At 43.7% G+C, this 21,839-nt stretch overlaps 1 long non-coding RNA gene across 1 annotated transcript; it reads right to left on the bottom strand.

The window, feature by feature from the left end:
* Positions 1–8,796: 8,796 nt before the first annotated feature.
* Positions 8,797–20,068, bottom strand: LOC119565731. The gene is made up of 3 exons (XR_005224537.2): positions 20,011–20,068; positions 10,525–10,696; positions 8,797–9,917 (listed from the first exon to the last, which is right to left on the bottom strand). It is a non-coding gene; the product is annotated as an uncharacterized LOC119565731 (long non-coding RNA).
* Between the last annotated feature and the right edge of the window lie 1,771 nt (positions 20,069–21,839).

Raw genomic sequence — 21,839 nt, 5'->3', positions numbered from 1 at the left:
TCTGTGTGGGACACATTCAAGATGTGTCCTCTTCCTCTTACCAAACCAGATGAAAATACCCCTTGTTTTAGGGGATGAGGAACCAGGTTGGGAACCAGGAGACCATGAATTAGATTCTAACTTCTTCTGCTCACGAGTGTTAATTATTCAGAAATTTCATATCCCTTATTATTAATTGATGTCTCACACCCCAATGGTAGAGTACACAATCTGGGATTCAAACCCTGATCTTTAGTGGGGCAGGTCATTGTCTCAATGTCTTAGCTACACTGACCCCCAGACATAACGTGTCATATTTTTTGTGCTTGGCTTCAATGCTGGAGATGCTGTTATGTTGAGTCGAAGCAGGTTCTGCAGAAATGACAATGCGTCTGCATTATTTATTTATTTAATGATTGAGTTACCGCCTAGGAGCCCCCGTCATGGACTGGTATCCCATTGTGCAAGGCTCTATGCTAATGATCAGCAGAGACACACTCCCTGCACCACAGAATTTACCGTGAAGGACACCCATGCTCCATTTTAATGCTCTGCAGTGTGCAGCCAAGAAGCCAGTGCATCTGGTTCATGAATTCACTCTGTTCTCTTCTTAGGGGCAGCCACTGAATGTGCAGAGAATGACAGCCATTTAAGTACTGTTACAGATCTAGTAAAATGGTGTACAGGAGGATAATTGGGCTGATTGTCGAGGTCTCCGTGAACGGGAAATTCATTGAATGAAAAACACTCGTCATAGCAATCACAATTCTTTTATCCTGCTGTGTGAATGAAAATCAAGACTCCTTTTTTATTATTTTTGTGCAGATTCCAACCGGGATGTCCGTAACATTTGGAGATGTTATGCTCTTGGGGGTAAATGCCACTTTTGGCGATGTCGTAATGGGACTAGGCGTATTGGACGCTGCATTCAATTTTTTCCTTGCTGTAGACGTGGGGTAAGTTCAGATTCTACTAGGGAATCATTCGTGGGTGAATAGAACTATTTGTTTCTCTCCTTTATGTATGTGAGCTGTTTAATACTCTTGGAGGCTTTGCACACAAGTCACAGCCCAGAGGCAGGGGACAAAGGAGGCTCCTCTGGTTGCCCTAATTCTGGACAGTTTGGGAACTGGATTGACCCTTGTTGACTTCTCTTACTTGCAGATATCTTACCCTGCTGCCCATGGCCAGTCCACAGCCTTTAGTAACCTCATAGTGCTCACTGCTATAGATATTGATCTTCTGAGACCTGATAACCCCTTTACACCATATCCAGCACCCCCCCACCCCACCCAAGACAGTGTTTGCAAGGTGGGATGCATAGGGCCAGTTATGTCAGCCATGTGTTGCTCGAACTTTGGGATAACCCTCCTCATACCATTTTTATGGCCCCTGTATGTCACCAGATCATCATAATATGGACAGGGACTGCAGATAGACTCACCCCATATGCCTACATTATTGTTTCATTTTAGAAGAGAGAAAACAACAGGGATGAATAAAAGTAGTCTCCAGGAAAGAGCCTGCATCATTCTGCAGCAAGGGTTTGCCATAGCCCACTATAAAATGTTTGAACCTATCACACACCAAGTAATATAACTAGCCACGCGTTGGCTTCTGATTGAGGCTTTTATACTTGGTGAAGCTAGAGAATTCAGTCTGGAAATACAGCTAAAATTATTAACAGTGATGATAATTTACCATTTGAAAAATTTACCAACGCTTCTGTTCCATTCTCTGTCAGTGACAATTTTTAAATCAAGACTGGATGATTTACTAAGAAAAAAAAAATCCTCTAGAAATTATTTTGGGGAAGTTCTGTGGCCTGCATTATACAGGAGGTCAGACTACATGACCACAGTAGTCCCCTTCTGGCCTTCGAATATAGAAATCTTGGAAAACTAAAGTGCACTACATTAGTACATTTAACAGCTGTTTAAGTTACAGTTTAAACATGAAGATTTCTACTGTAAAGTTAACTTGGGTGCAGGGCTGGCCCTAGACCAAATGGTACCCCAGGCAAGGAGCATCTTTGATGCCCCCCACCTCCGCATTTGTGAAAATTTTGAATACCTAATATTGGATTATGACAGGTTTCAGAGTAGCAGCCGTGTTAGTCTGTATTCGCAAAAAGAAAAGGAGTACTTGTGATAAAGTGAGCTGTAGCTCACGAAAGCTTATGCTCAAATAATTTGTTAGTCTCTAAGGTGCCACAAGTCCTCCTTTCCTTTTTGATAATATTGGATTGCACCCTCAGCAATTCACAGCTGACACTAAGCCTTGGCGAGAGGTAGATACACTGGAAGGTAGGGATAGGGTCCAGAGTGACCGAGACAAATTAGAGGATTGAGCCAAAAGAAATCCGATGAGGTTTGACAAGGACAAGTGCAGAGTCCTGCACTGACGATAGAAGAATCTCATGCATCGCTACAGGTTGGGAACTGACTCGCTAAGCGGCAGCTCTGCAGAAAAGGACCTGGGGATGCTAGTGGACGAGAAGCTGGATATGAGTCAGCAGTGTGCCCTTGTTGCCAAGAAGGCTATCGGCATATTGGGCTGCATTAGTAGGAGCATGGCCAGTTGATCGAGGGAAGTGATTATTTCCCTCTATTCCCCACTGGTGGGGCCACATCTAGAGTATTGTGTCCAGTTTTGGGCCCCCTCTACTGAAAGGATGTGGATAAATTGGGAAGAGTCCAACAGAGGGCAACAAAAATGATTTGGGGACTGGGGCACATGACTTATGAGGAGCAGCTGAGGGAAATGGGCTTATTTATTCTGCAGAAGAGAAGAGTGAGGGGGGGTTTGATAGCAGCCTTCAACTACCTGAAGGGGGGTTCCAACGAGGATGGAGCTCGACTGTTCTCAGTGGTGGCAGATGACAGAACAAGGAGCAATGGTCTCAAGTTGCATTGGGGGAGGTCTAAGTTGGGGATGATTTAGCTGGGGATTGGTCCTGCTTTGAGCAGGGGGTTGGACTAGATGACCTCCTGAGGTTTCTTCCAACCCTAATCTTCTATGATTCTATGATTTACAATCTAGGACTGTAAAACATTTTATTTCAAACATTCTCTTTTCCCTTTTGTCTCTAACAAAAAAAACCCCAGCATGCTGAGCCTGGTGCCCCCCACGTCCAGCACCCCGGGTGGTCACCTGGGTCCAGAGGCGCCAACTTTCTGATTTCGTGGGGGACACTTGAACCCCTCTCTGCCCTTGCCTGGACTCTTCCTGCCCCATTCCCCGCTCCTCTCCGAGCGTGCCCTGTCCTTGCTCTGCCTCTTCCTGCCCCTGCTCTTCCCCCTCCCATCCCAGTGCCTCCTGCCCGCCGCTGAACAGTTGAATCCTCTGCTCTGGAGTTAACCAGGGATATCTGCACTCACAATTCAGTGAGGGGGAAATTCCTGCTCTGCCTTTGATTTGAAAGTAAATATAACAATATCCTTGTTTGAATGGGTATAAACACAGAATCTGAGTGTTTCTTTTCTTTTTGCTTTATGAAAAGTGAGCGATGGCATCAGAGATTGTCAATGCAGGACCTCTGGGAATCTGGCAGATGACGCCTTGCTTCTAAAATCCTTGGATCCTTTTCATCTGGGCTGTAAAGAATCTTGTGAGCTGGAAAAAATCCATGGGGGAGCCCTTGTATCACCCATAATAGCTTGTTTTTCTCCTTTTAATAAAAGTAACTGGTTGTGGTGGTGTACTGCAAACATGCGTGAGAGTGTATTGATTGACGCACAGAGGCTGTTTTGCTATTTCTTTTCCATAAAAATCCCTTTCAATTTCCTTTTAAAAATTATAAATATATAAAAACCAAGGCCTTTATCATATATTAAATACACCCGGGGTTTTCCTAGTCCAGGGAACATATATATTAACATGTTTCAGTGAGTGCCTGGGAATAAATTCTTTCCTGTTCCTTACAGCTTTTTCAGATCCATTTGGTTTATGTTATTTTCAGACGAGTTGGGTCCAGTCAGAATTTACAACTCACCTTTGTACCCCACAACACTTCGATCCTTTTCTTTTCCACTCTGCTCTGAAACTGTACCACTGCCAGGTCCTCTTCTCTTATGCCAGAGCTTCCAGACATGGCTATGTGCAACAGGTTCTCTTGCAGGAATGGAAATGATTGCAGAAATCCTCCAAATATTTAAATGTGCATTTGGGACCCCAAGAGCTCTGAGAGATTCCCCAAAATAAGTCCATATTGAGGAGAACAAAGGCGATCAGGCAGGCTGCTTTAGAAGGGATGAGGCCTTAAGACTAAGGGGTACCTGATTACTATCTATAATTAATTATATGGGGAACAAATCTTTAACAATGAGCTCTTCAATCTAGCAAAGAAAGGCGTAATGCAATCCAATAGCTGGAAGTTTAAGTTTGACAAATTCAGATTGGTAATAAGGTGTAATTTTTTAACAGTGAGGGTAATTAACCCTTGGAAAAATGTACCAAGAGTTGTGCTGGATTCTCCATCACTGACAATTTTTAAATCAAGATTGTATGTTTTCCTAAAATATAATTTTATGAATTATTTTGGGGAAGTTCTATGACCCTTGTCAAATGGGAGGTCAGACTACGTGATCATGATGATCCTTTCTGGCCTTGGAATCTATGAAAACTGTTGCATATGAAAAACTGAATGGAAAAAAATATCCAATCAGCCCCTGAGGAAGCACCTCTAGCCCAGAAAGTGTTATTGTTTTTCTTTTTTACTATATTGTTTGCCCCAAGTGCGTGAGGTTTTCTTTCAGCCTAGACTAAATCACTCACCCAACAGGGGAAACTGAGGCACTGACCAAGTCTGATGATGAGAAGGTAATCTGCTCCCAGGGTAAAAATGTATTTTCAAATCAATTCAATCAAAAAGCCAGTCAGTGTGTGGACTAGTCCTCACACCAGGGTCCATCCTGACTCAGTGTGAAAAATTGGAAATTAACACAATGATGCATGTGTGAAAACTGCAGTGATAGCAGATAAAGTGCAGCATTCTTGGAGATGTGTTACAGAATTCCTGAAGCGCTGTGTTGAGCATAAAATTGCTCCCATGCTTCTGAAGGATGGAGGTGTTGTCAAGCATACATGTGTGATGACCATTGTGCCTTCTTGGCCAATATTCTGTGGTTTGAACCAGAGCCCTTCAAAGCTTAAAGTACAAGTGTCTACAACATGAACAAAAGAGCCAGCTTCTACCTATAGGCTGTAACAGACTCACAGCCTCCACAGAGGGGGATGTATAATACACAGTGATCAGTGAATGACACATGTATATCGTCAGAAGCACTCACTCTTCAATGCAATTCTAGAAGTACCTGTCTGCTTTTAAGAATTCTGTTATTTTCACACCATGAGGCTGCTTAGTACATACTCTGAGCCTTTGCATTTCTCTTTTTGGAATTCCAGGGCAATTGCAAAATTAACTTGGGGACTTCAAAATTAACATTGCTCAGAATTTCTTTTTAATGGTTTAAACATGAAGGTTCATATAGTAAACATAACTTGGCCACATTGCAAATCTGCAGCCCTTCCTATTCATGTTCTTCTTGTTACCTGCTGGATGTACCATAAACTATACAGGATTCCAAGCATGCTCAAATTAATGTTGAAGCAGGGAGAGGTCCTAGTGAAGCAATAGGGAGGGGCGAGAGACTTTCACAGCCACTAAAACACCACAGAGGCAGCTTGAGGGAAAGGGATGTGAAGCTGGGAGCTCCATGCTAGCAACTGCAGTGCTGTTCTCCTGGCTAGTTCATTGAGCTTGTACATTGTAAACATTCCCAAACAGTTGAGTTTAAACATAACACTGAATTGGTTTAGATTAAAAATAACACAACTTTATTGAATTGCAAAGAGATAGATTTTAAACGAGTACTGTTGTCAGATGTTTGGCTGCTTGTGTTTTCTCTGTGTGCCATCCCAGCTCTGCGCAGACAACTGGCACAGCAGACCTTGATCGAACTTCCCAATGACCACAAGATCCGTTAAGGTATGAAGGCACTAGGTCAGGTTTATTGACGATGAAGCTCAGTAATAGCACCAGCAGACTCTACAGGTATACTCAGACATATATGCCCGTGACAATGGACACAGCTGTTAGTGGCGGGACTTTCCACTGTCACCTAGGCCAGCCAAAGACACTCCCTTTGAGACTTCATTTTATATACCAATACAAACAAGTTACATATTGCCCCTCTGAGGTGGTTAGTTGTCACCATCTGACGTGGCTAGCTACCCTCCATTACCTCACACATTTTGGTTTGATCAAAACTTTTCTATCCATCATACTGTTATCCTGACCTTTCTTTAAGAGAGGTCTGCATGTTTCTGTTATCTTTGTGGAACGTGTTGGTATCGAGGTGTTCTGGTACCACCCTTCTGGAATGTGTTTGCGTGCATGTCCTGTGGCTAGCACTTCTTAGAAATGTGTGTGTTTTTGTAATACCAGCCCTGTTCTTGCCAGGTTCTGTGAGCTTGCATGCAGGCAGAGCCTGACTTCTGCTCACGGCCTGTCTCTTGCTAACTTTGCTTTATATTAGCAAGGCTTGACCACTACTTTAGTTCAGGCTTCAGGCCTCACACCAGGCCTCTGATATGTCTGAGGCTCTCTTCCTACTACATTTCCCCACTTTTTGTCTTTTTATGGGGAGGATGTTTACCCATCTTCCCAGACAAGCATAGTGCATGGACTGAAGATGACACAGTGGGCTAAACACTGTTATGTAGTCACCTTACTTTACCATCCATACATTCCTGCTCCATCTGTTCCATAGTCTGCATATTCCCTCATATGACTGATGGACAGATTTTATTTTCCAATTAATATTAGGCCCTTACGGTGGACCTGGAAACGTTAGGCCCAGAACTTTAATTGAGGAATGAAGTTTTATGATTGAGCCTTAGAGGCACTCCCAAATGATTACTATATACTAATAATATGGATATGGTGTGTATATATCAGGGGTGAAAATAGTCTAGGGACTTACCGGTACGGGACTGGGCTGGGGCTGGCTCTGGCCCCCGTAAGGGGTGGGGCCTTGGGCGAAAGGGGCAGGGCTGGGGGAGGTCAAAGCCAGCCCCGGCCTACCCTGTACCAGCAAGTGCCTCCTTCCTCCTCCCCAGGGTAACAGCAGCAGCTGGGGGCTCTGGCAGTGGTTTAAAGGGCCCTGGGCGTTAGCGGCGGCCGGAGCCCTGGGCCCTTTAAATCATCCCTGGAGCCCCACCACCGCTTCCCCAGGGCTCCGGGGACAGGGCTCTGGCCGCCACTACCGCCCCAGGCCCTTTAAATCATCCCCGGAGCCTGCCGGAGCCCTGGGGAAGCGACGGCGGGGCTCTGGGGACAATTTAAAGGGCCCAGGTCTCGGCCGCCGCTATCGCCCCGGGCCCTTTAAATCGCCGCCCCAGCCCCGCCACCGCTACCCAAGGGCTCCGGCAGCGGGGCTCTGGCAGCAATTTAAAGGGCCGGGAGCTCCAGCCCCTGCTGGGAGCTGCAGGCCCTTTAAATTGCACCTGGGGAAGCCGATCCACCCCGGTATGGCACACCGGCTCTTGCCGGTACGCTGTACCGGGGCGTACTGGCTTATTTTCACCTCTGAGATATAGATATAGATATAGATATATATAGATATAGATATAGATATATAATGCATGTGTACATATGACACTACCTTATATTTAAGCATAACAATCCTTTTATAATCTGGTGGTGTAGTCTGGCCCCTCACTTTGGTGCCACAGATCGCAACACGCTCCCATTAAGCACCGTGACCACCTGTGTCATCATTAGGAGTAGGCTGAGTGCCTTAAAACACCGGGATAGGTACTATCACAATGTGTCCCACAGTGCCATGTCTATGAGAAGTAAAACATAACATTGGAGTCGTGACATTACAAATGAGGATTTACACACAAGTTTTAGGTAATCAGTTACTACACAGGACTGTCCATCCATGTTATAGGTTACCCTTACTGCTGATTGTCACCCTCTGGTAAACTTTGCTGGGAACGAAACAGGTACAGCTGTTCCATTGGTTGTGTTGCTCTGTCATGCGTCAGTAGTTAACATAGATCCAGTCGTCTTTTGCAGATGCTGTCTTCCAGATAACCTACTGAATGGACAGTAACCAGTGTATCAAATGTTGCTCTGTCAGGATTTAATAGTGGTACCCAGACACTGAACAAGATTGTTTTGAATAACATGTGCCCCACTTAGGATGAAGTGTCACTGACCCAAATTATGACTCATACTAACAGGGAATTTGTTTACCCAATTTGTAGTCACTCAGGTGTACCTTTATGGTATACTCAGTTAAGATTCCAGACCATAGGGATTGCTACCCATAAAGGTAGATATGGAAATATTCATTCACATCTTCATTTTTACCAATGTAAATCCAGAGTGTGGAGGTATAGGGTGGGATAGAGGGGAGTTACTGAGACAAAGGCAGAGACAGCCAGCTCGAGGCTGGAAAATGGAGTCCTGGTGGTTCCTACCTACTCCCTGGCTTGATCCCAGGCATTGCCATGGCCACTCAACCCCTCCAACTCCAGCCATGGCACCCAATTTTCTACACATGTGTGAGTTTATATGGGGGCAGAGCCTACACAGGATTTCCATTGTGGGGGAGTTAGCTCCCCGGCCATCCCCCAAGGTGCTGCCACCCCTTGTTGAAAAGAATCTAAAATGGCACAGCTAGGCACATAATTACCGGTACCAGTGAAGATTTGAGTGCAATATGTTTAATGCACAGTAATTTATTTGAGTAAGAATCACACAAGCAGTGAAAGTTACATAATACACATCTTCTTAATAAGCCTCAATTCCCCAAGCATAAATCCTCAGTAACTATATTAGCTTTACACAGTATTCTGATTGGCAAACAAAGCAGGTATAGCCACCAATTCTAGATGGGGACTTCTTTTCTTCTCTTCTTTCCCCTCTCAGGTATTTGCTCTGTCAAATGTCCCCTGAAGCAGGGTCTAGGTTACTCTGAGGCCCTTTGGTTCAAAAGTCCCACAGTAGTCCCTCATAGCAGGGTCTCGGTTACCCCAACACCTTCTGTCTCACAGCATCACGGACCTCTTCAGATGTTAATTGGGGAACTAACTTAACTTAGTTACTTGCTTAGCATTTATACCTTTGGTTCTCAAAGGAGTCACATGTCCCAGAAATATGCCCTTTGGGCATATCATTACTGGTTTTCTCAAATTAATATTTTAGAAGGGACTGCAAAATGGGCACAGACCAAAGATCAATCAACGTTTACATGCTCATCAATCATTCACTTGAGCTCTTAGCGTGATGCCATCCAAAAAGGGTCATTTTGACCCTTTGTCAGCCTGTACTAACTGCAATGATCGCACATTTTTACCTCTTCTTTACTTTGGTGAGCTGGTCTCCCAAGGCTGATATTTTCCAAAGTTTGATGTTGAAACATACACGCAAATCTAGCCTTTATTAACCATTCAAGTACTGTTTCCGCACTTCCAATACGCTTGCACACTATCTATATAATGCGAAGAGAACCCTGGTCCCAGAATCTTCTAGCAAATTCAAACGTGCCAAGCCATACCAAAGTCATTCTTACCACACTTATTCATATCAGCCACAATAGTTCAGCACCGTCCCAACACACCTCTGACACCCATAAAACCAGGCATAGATATCAGTCTGACAGGCAGAAACCAATTAAAGGAAGATCCTTGGATTCCAGTCAGCAGCTGGAAGCAACCCAGCTGGAGCATCACCAGCTGTGGAGAATGCATGGTGCGTTGAAAATTTTATTACATTTGGAAGCTGTCAAAATACTCCTGGTCATGCCTGCAGGCTAGGGAAGGCGGTGAGCTGGGCTTAGCAGCCAGTCAGCAGCCAGCCAGCCTAGAGTAAGGTGGGGTGAGTTGTGCCTCTTGTTATGTTGTTACCATTGCCATCTTTAAATCTATAAAAGAAGCATACAGTGTATACCTTTAACCACAGTCTATTTATAAACCAAATAGGAGAAAATAAAGCAATTATCAATTGTGACCTTCCTGCAAGAGTACTGCTGTTTTTATCTAACTCCTCTGTGTGTATGGCGAGAACATAACATGGAAACAAGAGGAATGAGATGGCGAGCTAGGCTGACATGCCTGCTCCTTGTGTCCCCACTGGGCAGGTAAGCATCCAGTGCCCCCTGTTCTGTCTCTTTGGTGAAGGTGGCAGGACAGGAGACCAGCACCCTCCATCCACAGAGAGACAGTTGAAACAGAGCACAATGACTATGCAATGAGAGGTACAGCTCACTGCCCTGTCACAGCTCCTCATTGCCCTGTGGACGTCCTCCTCCCCATGGATTCTCATTCTTGGTCCGCTCCCCTCACCTTTTTGTGTTTGGTGCACTGAAATGGGAGGTGGGAAAGGGAGGAGATGACTGGGAGGGAGATTCCCAAGGGTGTTATCAGGCTTTGTGGTGGGTTGTATTTTGCTCTAAGCACAGGTTAGAATAAATCCCCCAGGGAACGCTGAGATGTCAAACTCCTTTATAGAACCCCTAGAAACTTTCTTACATTTTCCTGGCTGCCAGTTAGTCCCAATTAGTCCTTGTTCTCTCCTTCCTGAGAGAATGAGACAAATCCTAAGAGGCGCTTAGCACCTGAGACTGCCATTGGTGTCCACATGTTGTCTGCAACAACATTTTATGTCTCTGCTTTAGCTGGTTGTTGTTGAGGCTGCTGCTTGCTATGGAGGGAAAAGAAAGGGAAAAATCATGAATTTCTCCCATCACTAACTATAAAATTCCTTGGTTTAGATGTGCAGAAAAACAACAACAAAAAAACAGACCAATACATTCCTGGCACACAGTATTTTCAATATTATTCATTTTAGTTCTCATTTTAAAAAGTATTTTAACCACATAATAATGGGTTTTGATAAATGAAATTAGAAAAATTCCATAAATACCCACTGTAAAATACTGATAAATATTATTCAAAAGAAATACACAAACACACACACCCATCTGCCAATTGCTATTTAGATAGAGGTGTGTTCTAGAATTCCTCTCTACACTAGGACCCACATGTAAAGTCAGTAGGCGTCTTTCCATTGACTTCAAAGAGCTTTTGAATAGGCCATGCCTAATAGGTGTAAATATTCATATTGTAACTTCCTCAAGGCCTGGACTTGTCAATTGTATTTCCCTGAAATTCTCCCGGAATTATTATGGTGCTGTATGAATAATCATTATTATTAACAAATGGCAGCACCAACTTAATAAATGTGACATGTTTCAAAACAAAGTTTCAACAGATCCTCATTTCACAACCGCTGGCAGCCCATAAATAGAGACGCTCCATCTCCTGTCTATCTTGGAATCTCTTCTCTCCAGCAACGTTGAGTTCCAAGTAAAACTTCAGCCACGAAGATACTTTATGTTCTCTTTGCTCTCTTCTTCCTCGTGCTATAAATCACTCCAGGAGAGATTTGAATGAAATGAAGAGAGAATACAGAAGGATATTTGTGAATCTGCCTAAAACTTTGTATGATAATTTTTTTCCTACTTTTTTTTTCTGAAGAGCTGTAGTGCTTTCCTGGTTTGCACCAGATGCTTTACATTTGGTTGGAGAATAGTCCTGGGGTGAGAAAGGTGCCTTTAATGTGCCTTTGAAAATCCACTCAGATTTGGCTGAACTATGAGCTGTAATAATATCCCCAACATTCAACCTAGTGGACCTATATGGATCAAAATTTGCTACTACTCTAGTCAATATTTTTATTAAGGATCTGAAAGAAAATATAAAATCATCACGGATAAAGTTTGCACGTAACAAAAAGTAAGGGACAGGTAACGGATACAGAGCAATTTGGATCACTTGGTAAACTGGGTGCAAGCAAACAATATGTGTTTTCATAATGATAAATGTATGGATATAGGAACAAATAATGTCGGCCACACTTACAGGATGAGGGATGCTATCCTTGGAAGCAGTAACTCTCAAAAAAAGTGCATATTTTGGGTGGATAAACAGCTGAATGCGAGCTTCCAGTGCAATGCTGTGCCCAACGGGTTTAATGCAATCCTTGGATGCATAAAGCGGGGAATCTCGGGTTGGAGTAGAGAGGTTATTTTACCCCTGTATTTGGCACCTCTAGGTGTGACCCCTTCTGGAATACAATGTATAGTTCCAGTGTCCACAAGTCAAGAAGGATGTTGATCTATTGGAGAGCGTTCAAGAACAGCCACAAGAATGATTAAAAGATTAAAAAACATTCCTTACAGTGATATTCTCAAGGAGCTCAATCTATTTAACTTAACAAAGAAAAGGTTAAGGGGTGACTTAATCATAACTTATAAGAACATATGTGAGGAACAAATGTTTAATAATGGGCTCTTCAATCCAGTAGAGAAAGGTATTACTTGATTCAATGGCTGGAAATTGAAGCTAATCAAATTGAAACTGAATATAAGGTGTAAACTTTTAACAGTGACAGTAATTAACCAAAGGAACAATTTCCCATGGATTGTGGTGGATCATTCATCAGTGCGAATTTTGAAATCAAGATAGAATGTGTTTTCTAAAAGCTACAATCTAAGAATTATTTTGGGGAAGTTCTATGGTCTGTGCTATGCAGGAACTCAAATTAGATGATCACAGTGGCCCCTTCTTGCCCTGGAATCTGTGCATTTCTCAGGACTGTACATGCTGTGAATCTGTCAGCACTGAGCATGCATTCTTTGGTGTGCTTCCGCGTGCCAAAGAAAACTGACCATCTGTATGGGACACATACAAGGTGTATCCTCTTCCTTTGCCCTAATCCAATGAAAATACACTTTGATCTATGGGATTGTGAACTGCGCTAGGAACCAGGAGGCCATGAATTGGAATCCAATGTCTTCTACTGATTAGGGTAAAATATTTAGGGCTTTTATATACTTTATTATTAAGTGTTGTCTCATGCTACAATAAGAGAATGAATAGTCTGGGTATAGAAACTAGATTTTTGATATGACAGAGCATTTTTCCAATGTGTGTTTGGCTTCATTACTAGAAATGCCATAGTGTGGCATTGGAACAGTTTCTGCAGAAATGGCAAAGCATCTGTAATATTGCTATTTAGCATTATTATTAATAATAAGTATTATTATTTATTATTATACTGTTAGCACCTAGGAGCACCAGTCATGGATTGGAACCCCATTGTGTCAGGTTCTGTTCTACTGTACAGCAAAGACAGGCTCCCTGCTACAAAGTATTTATTATCCAAGTATAAGACAAGAGAGAAAACACAACCAGATAGGTGGAGCACAAGGAAGCAATGAGACGGTACTGTTTAGGTCTTGCGCTGATATCTGTGAGTAGTGGATACTTCAAGGAAAGCACAGCTAAAATCTAATTTTAAATACTGTAATCTAAATATCTTAAAGGACATTTGAACGACATTCTCAACAAGGACTGGACTGTCTGGCATATCTAAACCTGACAACTGGTCATTGAGAAAGTATTCCCAAGTGACAGGTTTCAGAGTAGCAGCTGTGTTAGTCTGTATTCGCAAAAAGAAAAGGAGTACTTCTGGCACCTTAGAGACTAACAAATTTATTTATTCCCAAGTGATGAGTCTTCACAAGAATGGTCGTTCAGAGTCTTACAGACAATCAGGTATCCAGACTGGAAGGGATTTGTTGAAACCCTTCTGTTTCTAAAAGTTCCAGACACCCAACTCAGTGCTGAGCTAGTTCAACCCTGCTCAGACAACCTGCATTTATGATATTGACTGGTCCATCACTGTTAAGATTCAGACAGAATCCAAACCACTGCAGCAGTCACTAAGGGAAGCTACCTGTTTTCCATCCTGTACAAGTGTGGGGCTGTGAAGGACAACCATGTTCAGTGCTAGGGTTCTGAAACATGTTGCTAAAGAAGCCAGGATATCTACTTAATTAACTCACTCTGTTCAGTTCTTAGGGGCAGCTGGTGAATGGTTACAGAACTTCAACCATTTACTTATTATCAAAGATTTAATGAAAGGGTGCACAGGAAGACAACTGGGCAGACCTGGCCTGCTGACAGTTAACGGGAAACTCAGTTAATGAGAAACACCCATCACTGGGCAATTACAACTCTTGCACACCCTGCCATGTGAATGAAAATCAAGACTCTTTTTCTCTGTGCAGGATACATCCAGCATCCTCCCACTAACCACGGAGAATGTATTTGTGCTGGGGGATTGTGCTTCTGTACCAGATGCCCCTCCTATTATAGACGGATTGGATGGTACCGTTCTGGAATCCCTCGCTGTAAATGGAGGGTAGGTTCAGGATCCCCCAAGGCAGACATTACTGTGTAATCAGAATATTTGTGTCTTTAATTTCTATAGCAGCTGTTTAATGACCTTGGAGGCTCAGAACACATGGCATAGCTCTGTGATGTGGAATAAAGGAAAAATTTTGTGCTGCCCTGTTTCTGGACTATCTGTGGCTTATCTGTTAGAAAAATGGCTCTCAACCTTTCCAGACTACAGTACCACTTTCAGGAGTCTGATTTGTCTTGTCTACCCCAAGTTTCACTTCACTTAAAATTACTTGCTTACAAAATCAGACATAAAAAATACAAAAGTGTCACAGCACACTATTACTGAAAAATTGCTTCCTTTCTCATTTTTACCATATAATTATAAAATAAATCGATTGGCATATATATATATAAATATTGTACTTACATTTCAGTGTGATATTTGAGCCTACTTTTCACTTGTGAGCCTTGTCTGAAGCCAGAGCCCCAGGTGACATTGCTCAAGCATGTAACTTAGCTTTGCGGGGCCCTCTGTGGCATGCAGCCCCAGGCAATTGCCCTGCTTGCCACCCCTAATGCCAGTCCTGCACTTGTGACCCTCCCCCCAAACAAATCCCATGACACCCCCAGGGTTGCGAAAACTGATCTAGATGAGTGAGTACCCCTGGAAGACCTCTGGGTGCCCCCAGGAGTATGTGTACCCCAGCTTGAGAACCACCTTACAGTTGCTTTACCCACTCTGCCTAGGAGCAGCCCAGAATTTCAACAGTGCTCAGGGCTACAGAGATGGCCTCTCAGAGACCCAATAACACCCAGCACCAACCCAGGACAGTGCTTGCAAGGAGAGCGATGTAGGGGCCATTATGTGAGCCGTGTATTGCAGTAACTCTCCCACAACCCCTTTTAAAGCCCCTCTCTGTTACCAGCTTGGCACCATACAGACAGAGTCTGCGGCCAAACTCACCCCTATGTCTACATTGTTGTTTCATTTTAGAATATGGAAAACAACAGGGAAGGACAAAAGTAAAGTCCACAGGAGAGAGCATGGGGGATGTGTCTCCTTTGAATCATTGTGCAGCACCGATGAGAACAAAATGTCTGCTCTTTACAACTTTAATGCTTAGTTTGCCAAAAAGAAATGTGTACAATTTTGAGCTATGTTACAGGATGTGTAATGCTGTGTAGGTATGTATATAGGTTCTGTCATATCCCAGTATAAAATGGAATCTATCAGAAAAAAACTAGAACAATAAGCCACATGGTGGCTTCTGATTGAAGCTTATACTTTTAAACCTTTCATGATTTTTATACGTCACTTTCCCAGTCACTGATGGAAGGATCCTATTTTCAATAACTAGCTGAGGCCAGATTCAACAATTGAATTTTCTTGGTAGCACTCACCATAATGACAGCTGCCAATCTGATTCAATTTTAACCCTTTCGTCTCACATGTTAGTCCATTTCTGGGGATGTATCACTGGATGATTACCTGTCCTGTCCATTCCCTCTGAATCACCTGGAATTGGCCACTGTCAGAAGACAGGATATTGGGCTACATGGACCATTGGTCTGACCCACTATGGCTGTTCTTATGTTCTTATTTCTGGATATGAAAAGCCTGCTGTCCTCAGACTGAGGGCACTTGGCAGGACCTGTTGTGAGGCTCTCTGACAAGAAAGAGAGCAGGGAAGAGCAGGAGGGCTGATCTTTACAATAAGAAATAGCTTAAAAATGAAGCCTGCAAAAGAAAACAGGGAGGAGCTCAGGGAAGAGCTGAATAGAGGAGAATTTGTGAGTCCTACATAAAAACAGCTGAAGGAAAGAAATGTTCACTCAACCTCTGAGGAACCATGTCTAGACCAGAGAGTTTTGTTTTATCATTTTGAGTTTTGTTTGTCTCAGATGGTGGAGGTTTTTGTTCAGCAGGGGGCTAGACCACCCACTCAATACGGGGAACTGAGGCACAGACCAAGTTTGATGATGAGAAGGTAAGCTGCACCCACACAGTATGGATATAACCATGATTTTCCCATAGTTAAAAACTATTGTCAAATAACTCTGCTCAAAAATAAAACACTGTTTTTGGTCTGGTCCACACTACAGAGTCCATCCAGAGTGATCCATTGTGAAAAATTGGAAATTAAGAAAATTATGAATATCCAGCAGCTGCAGTGAAACATTCTCAGAGCTGTGCTACAAAACCTCTGGGTCCAGATCCTGCAAACATGAGGAGCCATGTTGAACATAAAGTTGATCCTGTGTGTGTTTGTGGAATGGGGGTGCTTTTGAGCACACCTCTGTTGGCTGCCATGGCTTCTTGGTCAGCACTCTGTGGTTTAAACTAGAGCCCTCCAATTCCTGCAACAGAATTTCAAATTTCAAGAATTTTTAAAAAAGTTTGATGAATATTGCAGAGACATTTTTATATGACATTTCCAGCAGCTTTAATATTTAATTTCCCAGAGTTCTTTTTTATTAACGATACATCTGGCTTTATTTTTTTTTCTTTTTGTGGTTGTTACTTTAACCGTGTGAAAGTTAATATGAAGGACTTTTGACAGAAAATGAGAATCTGCCTCCTTTACTGGAGCGTTAGGGGTAAAGGGAGGAGAGATCCATGTTCAGAAGTCAGGTGTATTTACCAGGTAAGCCTGGCGGGCAGCCAGTTCACATGTCTAGCTATATCTGACTATCTTCTGTGACAGGGTGGGGCCGGATGGCTACAGGAGAGTGATAGAAGGCAGATATATTAGCCCCAGATTAAGTAGGTCCCTTTTCCCTGGGGAAGGTAACAGGCAGTTCCAGAACAATCAGGAACTTTCTGGGGCCAATTAGGAAGCTGCTAGAATCCATTAAGACAGGCAAGCTAATCAGGGCATCTGGTTTAAAAAGGACCTCACTTCAGTCAGTGAGGGGCGCGCAAGGACCTGAGAGTGAGAGGGCGTGCTGCTGGAGGACTGAGGAGTACAAACGCTATCTGGCATCAGGAGGAAGCTCCTGTAGTGAGGATACAGAAGGTGATGGGAGGAGGCCATGGGGAAGTAGCCGAGGGAGTTGTAGCTGTCACACGGCTGTTACAAGAAATACTGTAGACAGCTGTGATCCATGGGGCCCTGGGCTGGAACCCGGAGTAGGGGGTGGGTGCAGATTCCCCCCAACTCCCTATTGGATACAGGAGGAGTTGTCCTGGACTGTGGGTCCCACCAGAGGGGAAGGTCCCTGGCCTGTCCCCTGACCCACTAGGTGGATCAGCAGAGACTGTGGGGATTGTTCTCCTTCCGTTTCCCCAGCCAGTGATGAAGTTAGCTGAGTGAATGGCAGGTTTGATCCACTAGTAAAAATGGCCAAACTAAGAGCTGCCATGAATCTCTGAGGCAAGCAAATCCGCCAGTAAGCACAGGAACCACGAAGACAGAGGAGGAACTTTATTACACTTCATGAAAACTCTTGAAGAATGTTGCAGCAGGAAAAATGAATCCCCTGCTCTGGAGCTAGCCAGGAATATCTGCACTCACCGTATAGTGATGGGGAAATTCCTGCTCTGCTATTGATTTGAAATGCAATGCCACATTTTTCTTGTTTCAATGCATATAAACATAGAATTTGAGAGTTTCTTCCCTTTTTTGCAGCTCAGGGAGTGAGTGATAGCAGCAGAGATTGTCAATGCAGGATCTCTGAGAATCTGGCAGATGACACCTTGCTTCTAAAATCCTTGGATCCTTTTCATCTGGGCAGTGAAGAATCTTGTGAGATGGAAAAAATCTACAAGGGAGCCCTTGTGTCACCCATAATAACTCGTTCTTCTCCCTTTAATGAAAGTACCTGGTTGTGGTGGTGTATTGCAAACATGCCTGTGAGTGCTTTGATTTGTGCACGGGGGGGGGGGGGGGGTGTTTTGCTATTTCTTGTCTATAAACATCCCTTTCTTCTTTTCTTTTAAATTAAATATAAATATTTATATTTACTGTCATTGTCATACGTTAAATACACCAGGGCTGTCCCTAGACGAGGGGACACATGTTTGTATGTCTCAATGAGCTCACTGGGATACATCTTTACATGTTCCTTCCTCCTTTAACAAATCCTCTTGACCGGTGGTGTTTTAAGAGGAGTTGGGTTCAGTCACAGCTTGGCTGCAGAGTGTGTAAGGCCCACTTCAGCGGTCCACGGAATGTCGACCCTCTCGCTGCTTCCCTCACCTCCAAATCCTCTGCCATGAAGTCCCCTTCTCTTCTCCCTCAGCTTCCAGTCATGGCCACGTGTAGCAGGCTTCTGTGCAGGAATCAGAATGGCAGCACAAATCCCAAAGACCCAGGCTTATAGAAACCTGACTAAATTTGCACGTCTGGCTGTAACTGAGGCAGTCACATGGGGTCCTCCCATGGAGAGGGAGAAACAATGGAACTCACAGCTGCTTTGCCATTTCTGTGTAGCATCAAAATATTGTTACCTCCAGCTTTTCTCCACAAACCAGCTCCTTTTCTCAGTGCCCCCTGCCCTGCTCCCAACTCTCCCTCACAATCCTTACCAGGATCTTTGCTGGAGCAGCCTTGGAGGGACTTGCGTTTACTGGGAAAAAGCATAGTGTCAAATAAGGGGTTGATGTCTGAACAGAGAAGGCAGTGCATACTAGTGGCTGAACAGGGACATTGGAGACCCAGATTCTATTCCTGTCTCTGGCCTGTGGGGTGACACATAGGCCTGCTCCAAGAGGGAGTTTGACCAATCACGGTAAGTTCTGGGCAGAAATTGACATGTAACAGATTGAAGCAAGAGTTGACATGTGACCCCCTCTATGAACATCTCCAACCACTCTTTACCAATCAGAGTGGGGTTCAGGCACATAGCACCACCCCAACTCTGGGTTTGACCAATCAGTTCTGGGATGAGTTGACCTTTCCAAGAACTTCTCCTGCCACCCTATACTAATCAGAATGGCTTTCAAACCCATAGGACCACCCCAAGAATGGATTTGACCAATCATGGCAAATTTTGGGGTGGAATGACTCACCAGGAAGAGGGGCATGTGACCCGTCTAAGATCTCCTCCCGCCACCCTCCACCAACTGGAATGGGTTTAAAACCATGGGCTCTTCTGGAAGGAAAACACGTATCAATCAGAACAGGTATTGTGCAAAATGAAATTCAACAAAGTCAAATGTAAGGTGCTACACTTTGTGAAGAAAAACCAAATGCACAGTCAAGGTTCCTTCCCCACTCTGAACTCTAGGGTACAGATGTGGGGACCTGCATGAAAACCTCCTAAGCTTATTTTTACCAGCTTAGGTTAAAACTTCCCCAAGGTACATCTTATTTTCCTTTTTCCCTTGGACTTTATTGCTACCACCACCAAGCGTCTAACAGATATATAACAGGGAAAGAGCCCGCTTGGAAACGTCTTTCCCCCCAAAATCCTCCCCAAACCCTACACCCCCTTTCCTGGGGAAGGCTTGATAAAAATCCTCACCAATTTGCAGAGGTGAACACAGACCCAAACCCTTGGATCTTAAGAACAATGAAAAAGCAATCAGGTTCTTAAAAGAAGAATTTTAATAGAAGAAAAAGTAAAAGAATCACCTCTGTAAAATCAGGATGGTAAATACCTTACAAGGTAATCAGATTCAAAACATAGAGAATCCCTCTAGGCAAAACCTTAAGTTACAAAAAGACACAAAAACAGGAATATCCATTCCATTCAGCACAACTTATTTTCTCAGCCATTTAAACAAACAGAATCTAACGCATATCTAGCTAGATTACTTACTAAGTTCTAAGACTCCATTCCTGTTCTGTTCCGGCAAAAGCATCACACACACAGATAGAGAGAGACCTTGTTTCTCCCCCCCTCCAGCTTTGAAAGTATCTTGTCTCCTCATTGGTCCTTTTGGTCAGGTGCCAGCGAGGTTATCCTAGCTTCTTAACCCTTTACAGGTGAAAGGGTTTTTCCTCTGGCCAGGAGGGATTTTAAAGGTGTTTATCCTTCCCTTTATATTTATGACACCTTGCAACAAATACAGAATGGGGGAGATAACTGGTGTGGCAGCAGCCCTGCTGAGAAGGATCTGGGAGTTGTGGTGGGGTCACAACCTCCGTATGAGATGCTGTTGCAAAAAAAAGCAAATTCAGGTTTGGGTTGCAATGCATTAAAAAAGGTACGGTGTGCAGGTCATTTTGCTCTTTAGCACTGGTTAGGTCTCAGCTGGAACACTGAGTCCAATTTTGGCGCCGCTGTCTGCAAACGATGTAGAGAAACTGGGAAGGACCCAGAGGCGAGTGACAAAGAGGATCAAAGGCATGGAATGCAAGCCATACGAGCAAAGGCTGAAGGAAATGGGTATGTTTAGTCTGGAAAAGAGGAGATGAAGAGGGAACATAATAGCGGTCGTAAAATACTTGACAGGCCGCCATAAAAGAAACTGAGAAAAAAATGTTCTCTAATGCCACAGAATGCAGGACCAGAGGCAAGGGGTTCAAACTGCAAATAGCAGATTTAGATTAAATACAAGGGAAAACTCCCCAACTGTAAGAACAGTAGGACAATGGAACAAACGGCCTAGGGAAACTGTTGAATGCATGACATAGCACATTGTTTAGTATAAATAGCTACCATATATTGTAAGGGATCTTTCAAGGTAGAGTTGTCCATTAACATCCCTGCGTTGAACGGACAAAAAGAGGGGGTTACTGGATTACAGATTGTTGTGATAAGCCATAAATCCAGTGCCTCTGTTCAGTCCATGTTTCTTTTTTAGTGTCTAGCAGAGTTATTGATTTAAGTACCCAGGCTCAACTTTTGAAAATGTTTGTGCAGGTTTCCTTTCAGGATGAGACATAAACACGTTCAAAAGACCAGCTGTTACCTGGAGTTCTTTCAATCCAAAGCTCTTGGTAACTTTTACTCTGTGCAAGGTGGTGTCAGGAAATAAATCAGGGGAGACATGGCCGTCCGACCGATAAATGGCTGGCACAAACAGGACAACACAAGAGTGCTTTCACTTAAAGATACACTTTACTTAGTTTCAAGCACTCCCACACATCCACAACAGGTTAGTAAAACACCCCAACTCTCGATAATTACCAAAACTGAGTGTGGCTCTCGAGTGGCACAGCGGCAGCCCGTCTGCCAGTGGGGAACACAAGATGTATCTGGAGGGAAAGTCCAGAAGAGTCCAACTACCTCAAACGTTCCCCCCTTATTTATACATTACATTTAGTAATAGAATGACATGTCCCTTAAAAAAAAACTTGTTAAGCAAGCAGTTCCAATGGGCAAGCAAGAGGCTTTCTTCTGATTATTGATTAACCAGGTGTGGTTTTTTCCCAGAGTTTGCAGCCTTGAGACCCTGTTAGACACAGTCCTGAGGGCACATCCTGCTCTTCTAAGATGCCTGTATCAGCAACTTTAACACAATTCTTATCAGGAAGCATGTGGGGTCAAGCTGCCCTTTCTGTGGCACTCAAAACCCCCCTCCCCTCTTGCCTTAGTCAAGCTGAGGCTGTGACATGGCCAATTTACAGCCTGCTGACTTGGCTGCTTTTAGCAATAAGCCATAGTGGTTTCAGGCAGTTTACTGGTTTGAGATATCTCCCCAT

The sequence above is a fragment of the Chelonia mydas genome, chromosome 3, assembly GCF_015237465.2.
Source record: "Chelonia mydas isolate rCheMyd1 chromosome 3, rCheMyd1.pri.v2, whole genome shotgun sequence".
Taxonomy (NCBI): domain Eukaryota; kingdom Metazoa; phylum Chordata; order Testudines; family Cheloniidae; genus Chelonia; species Chelonia mydas.
Note: the sequence above shows the minus strand (reverse complement) of the source record. Positions and strands in the feature narration are given on the sequence as shown.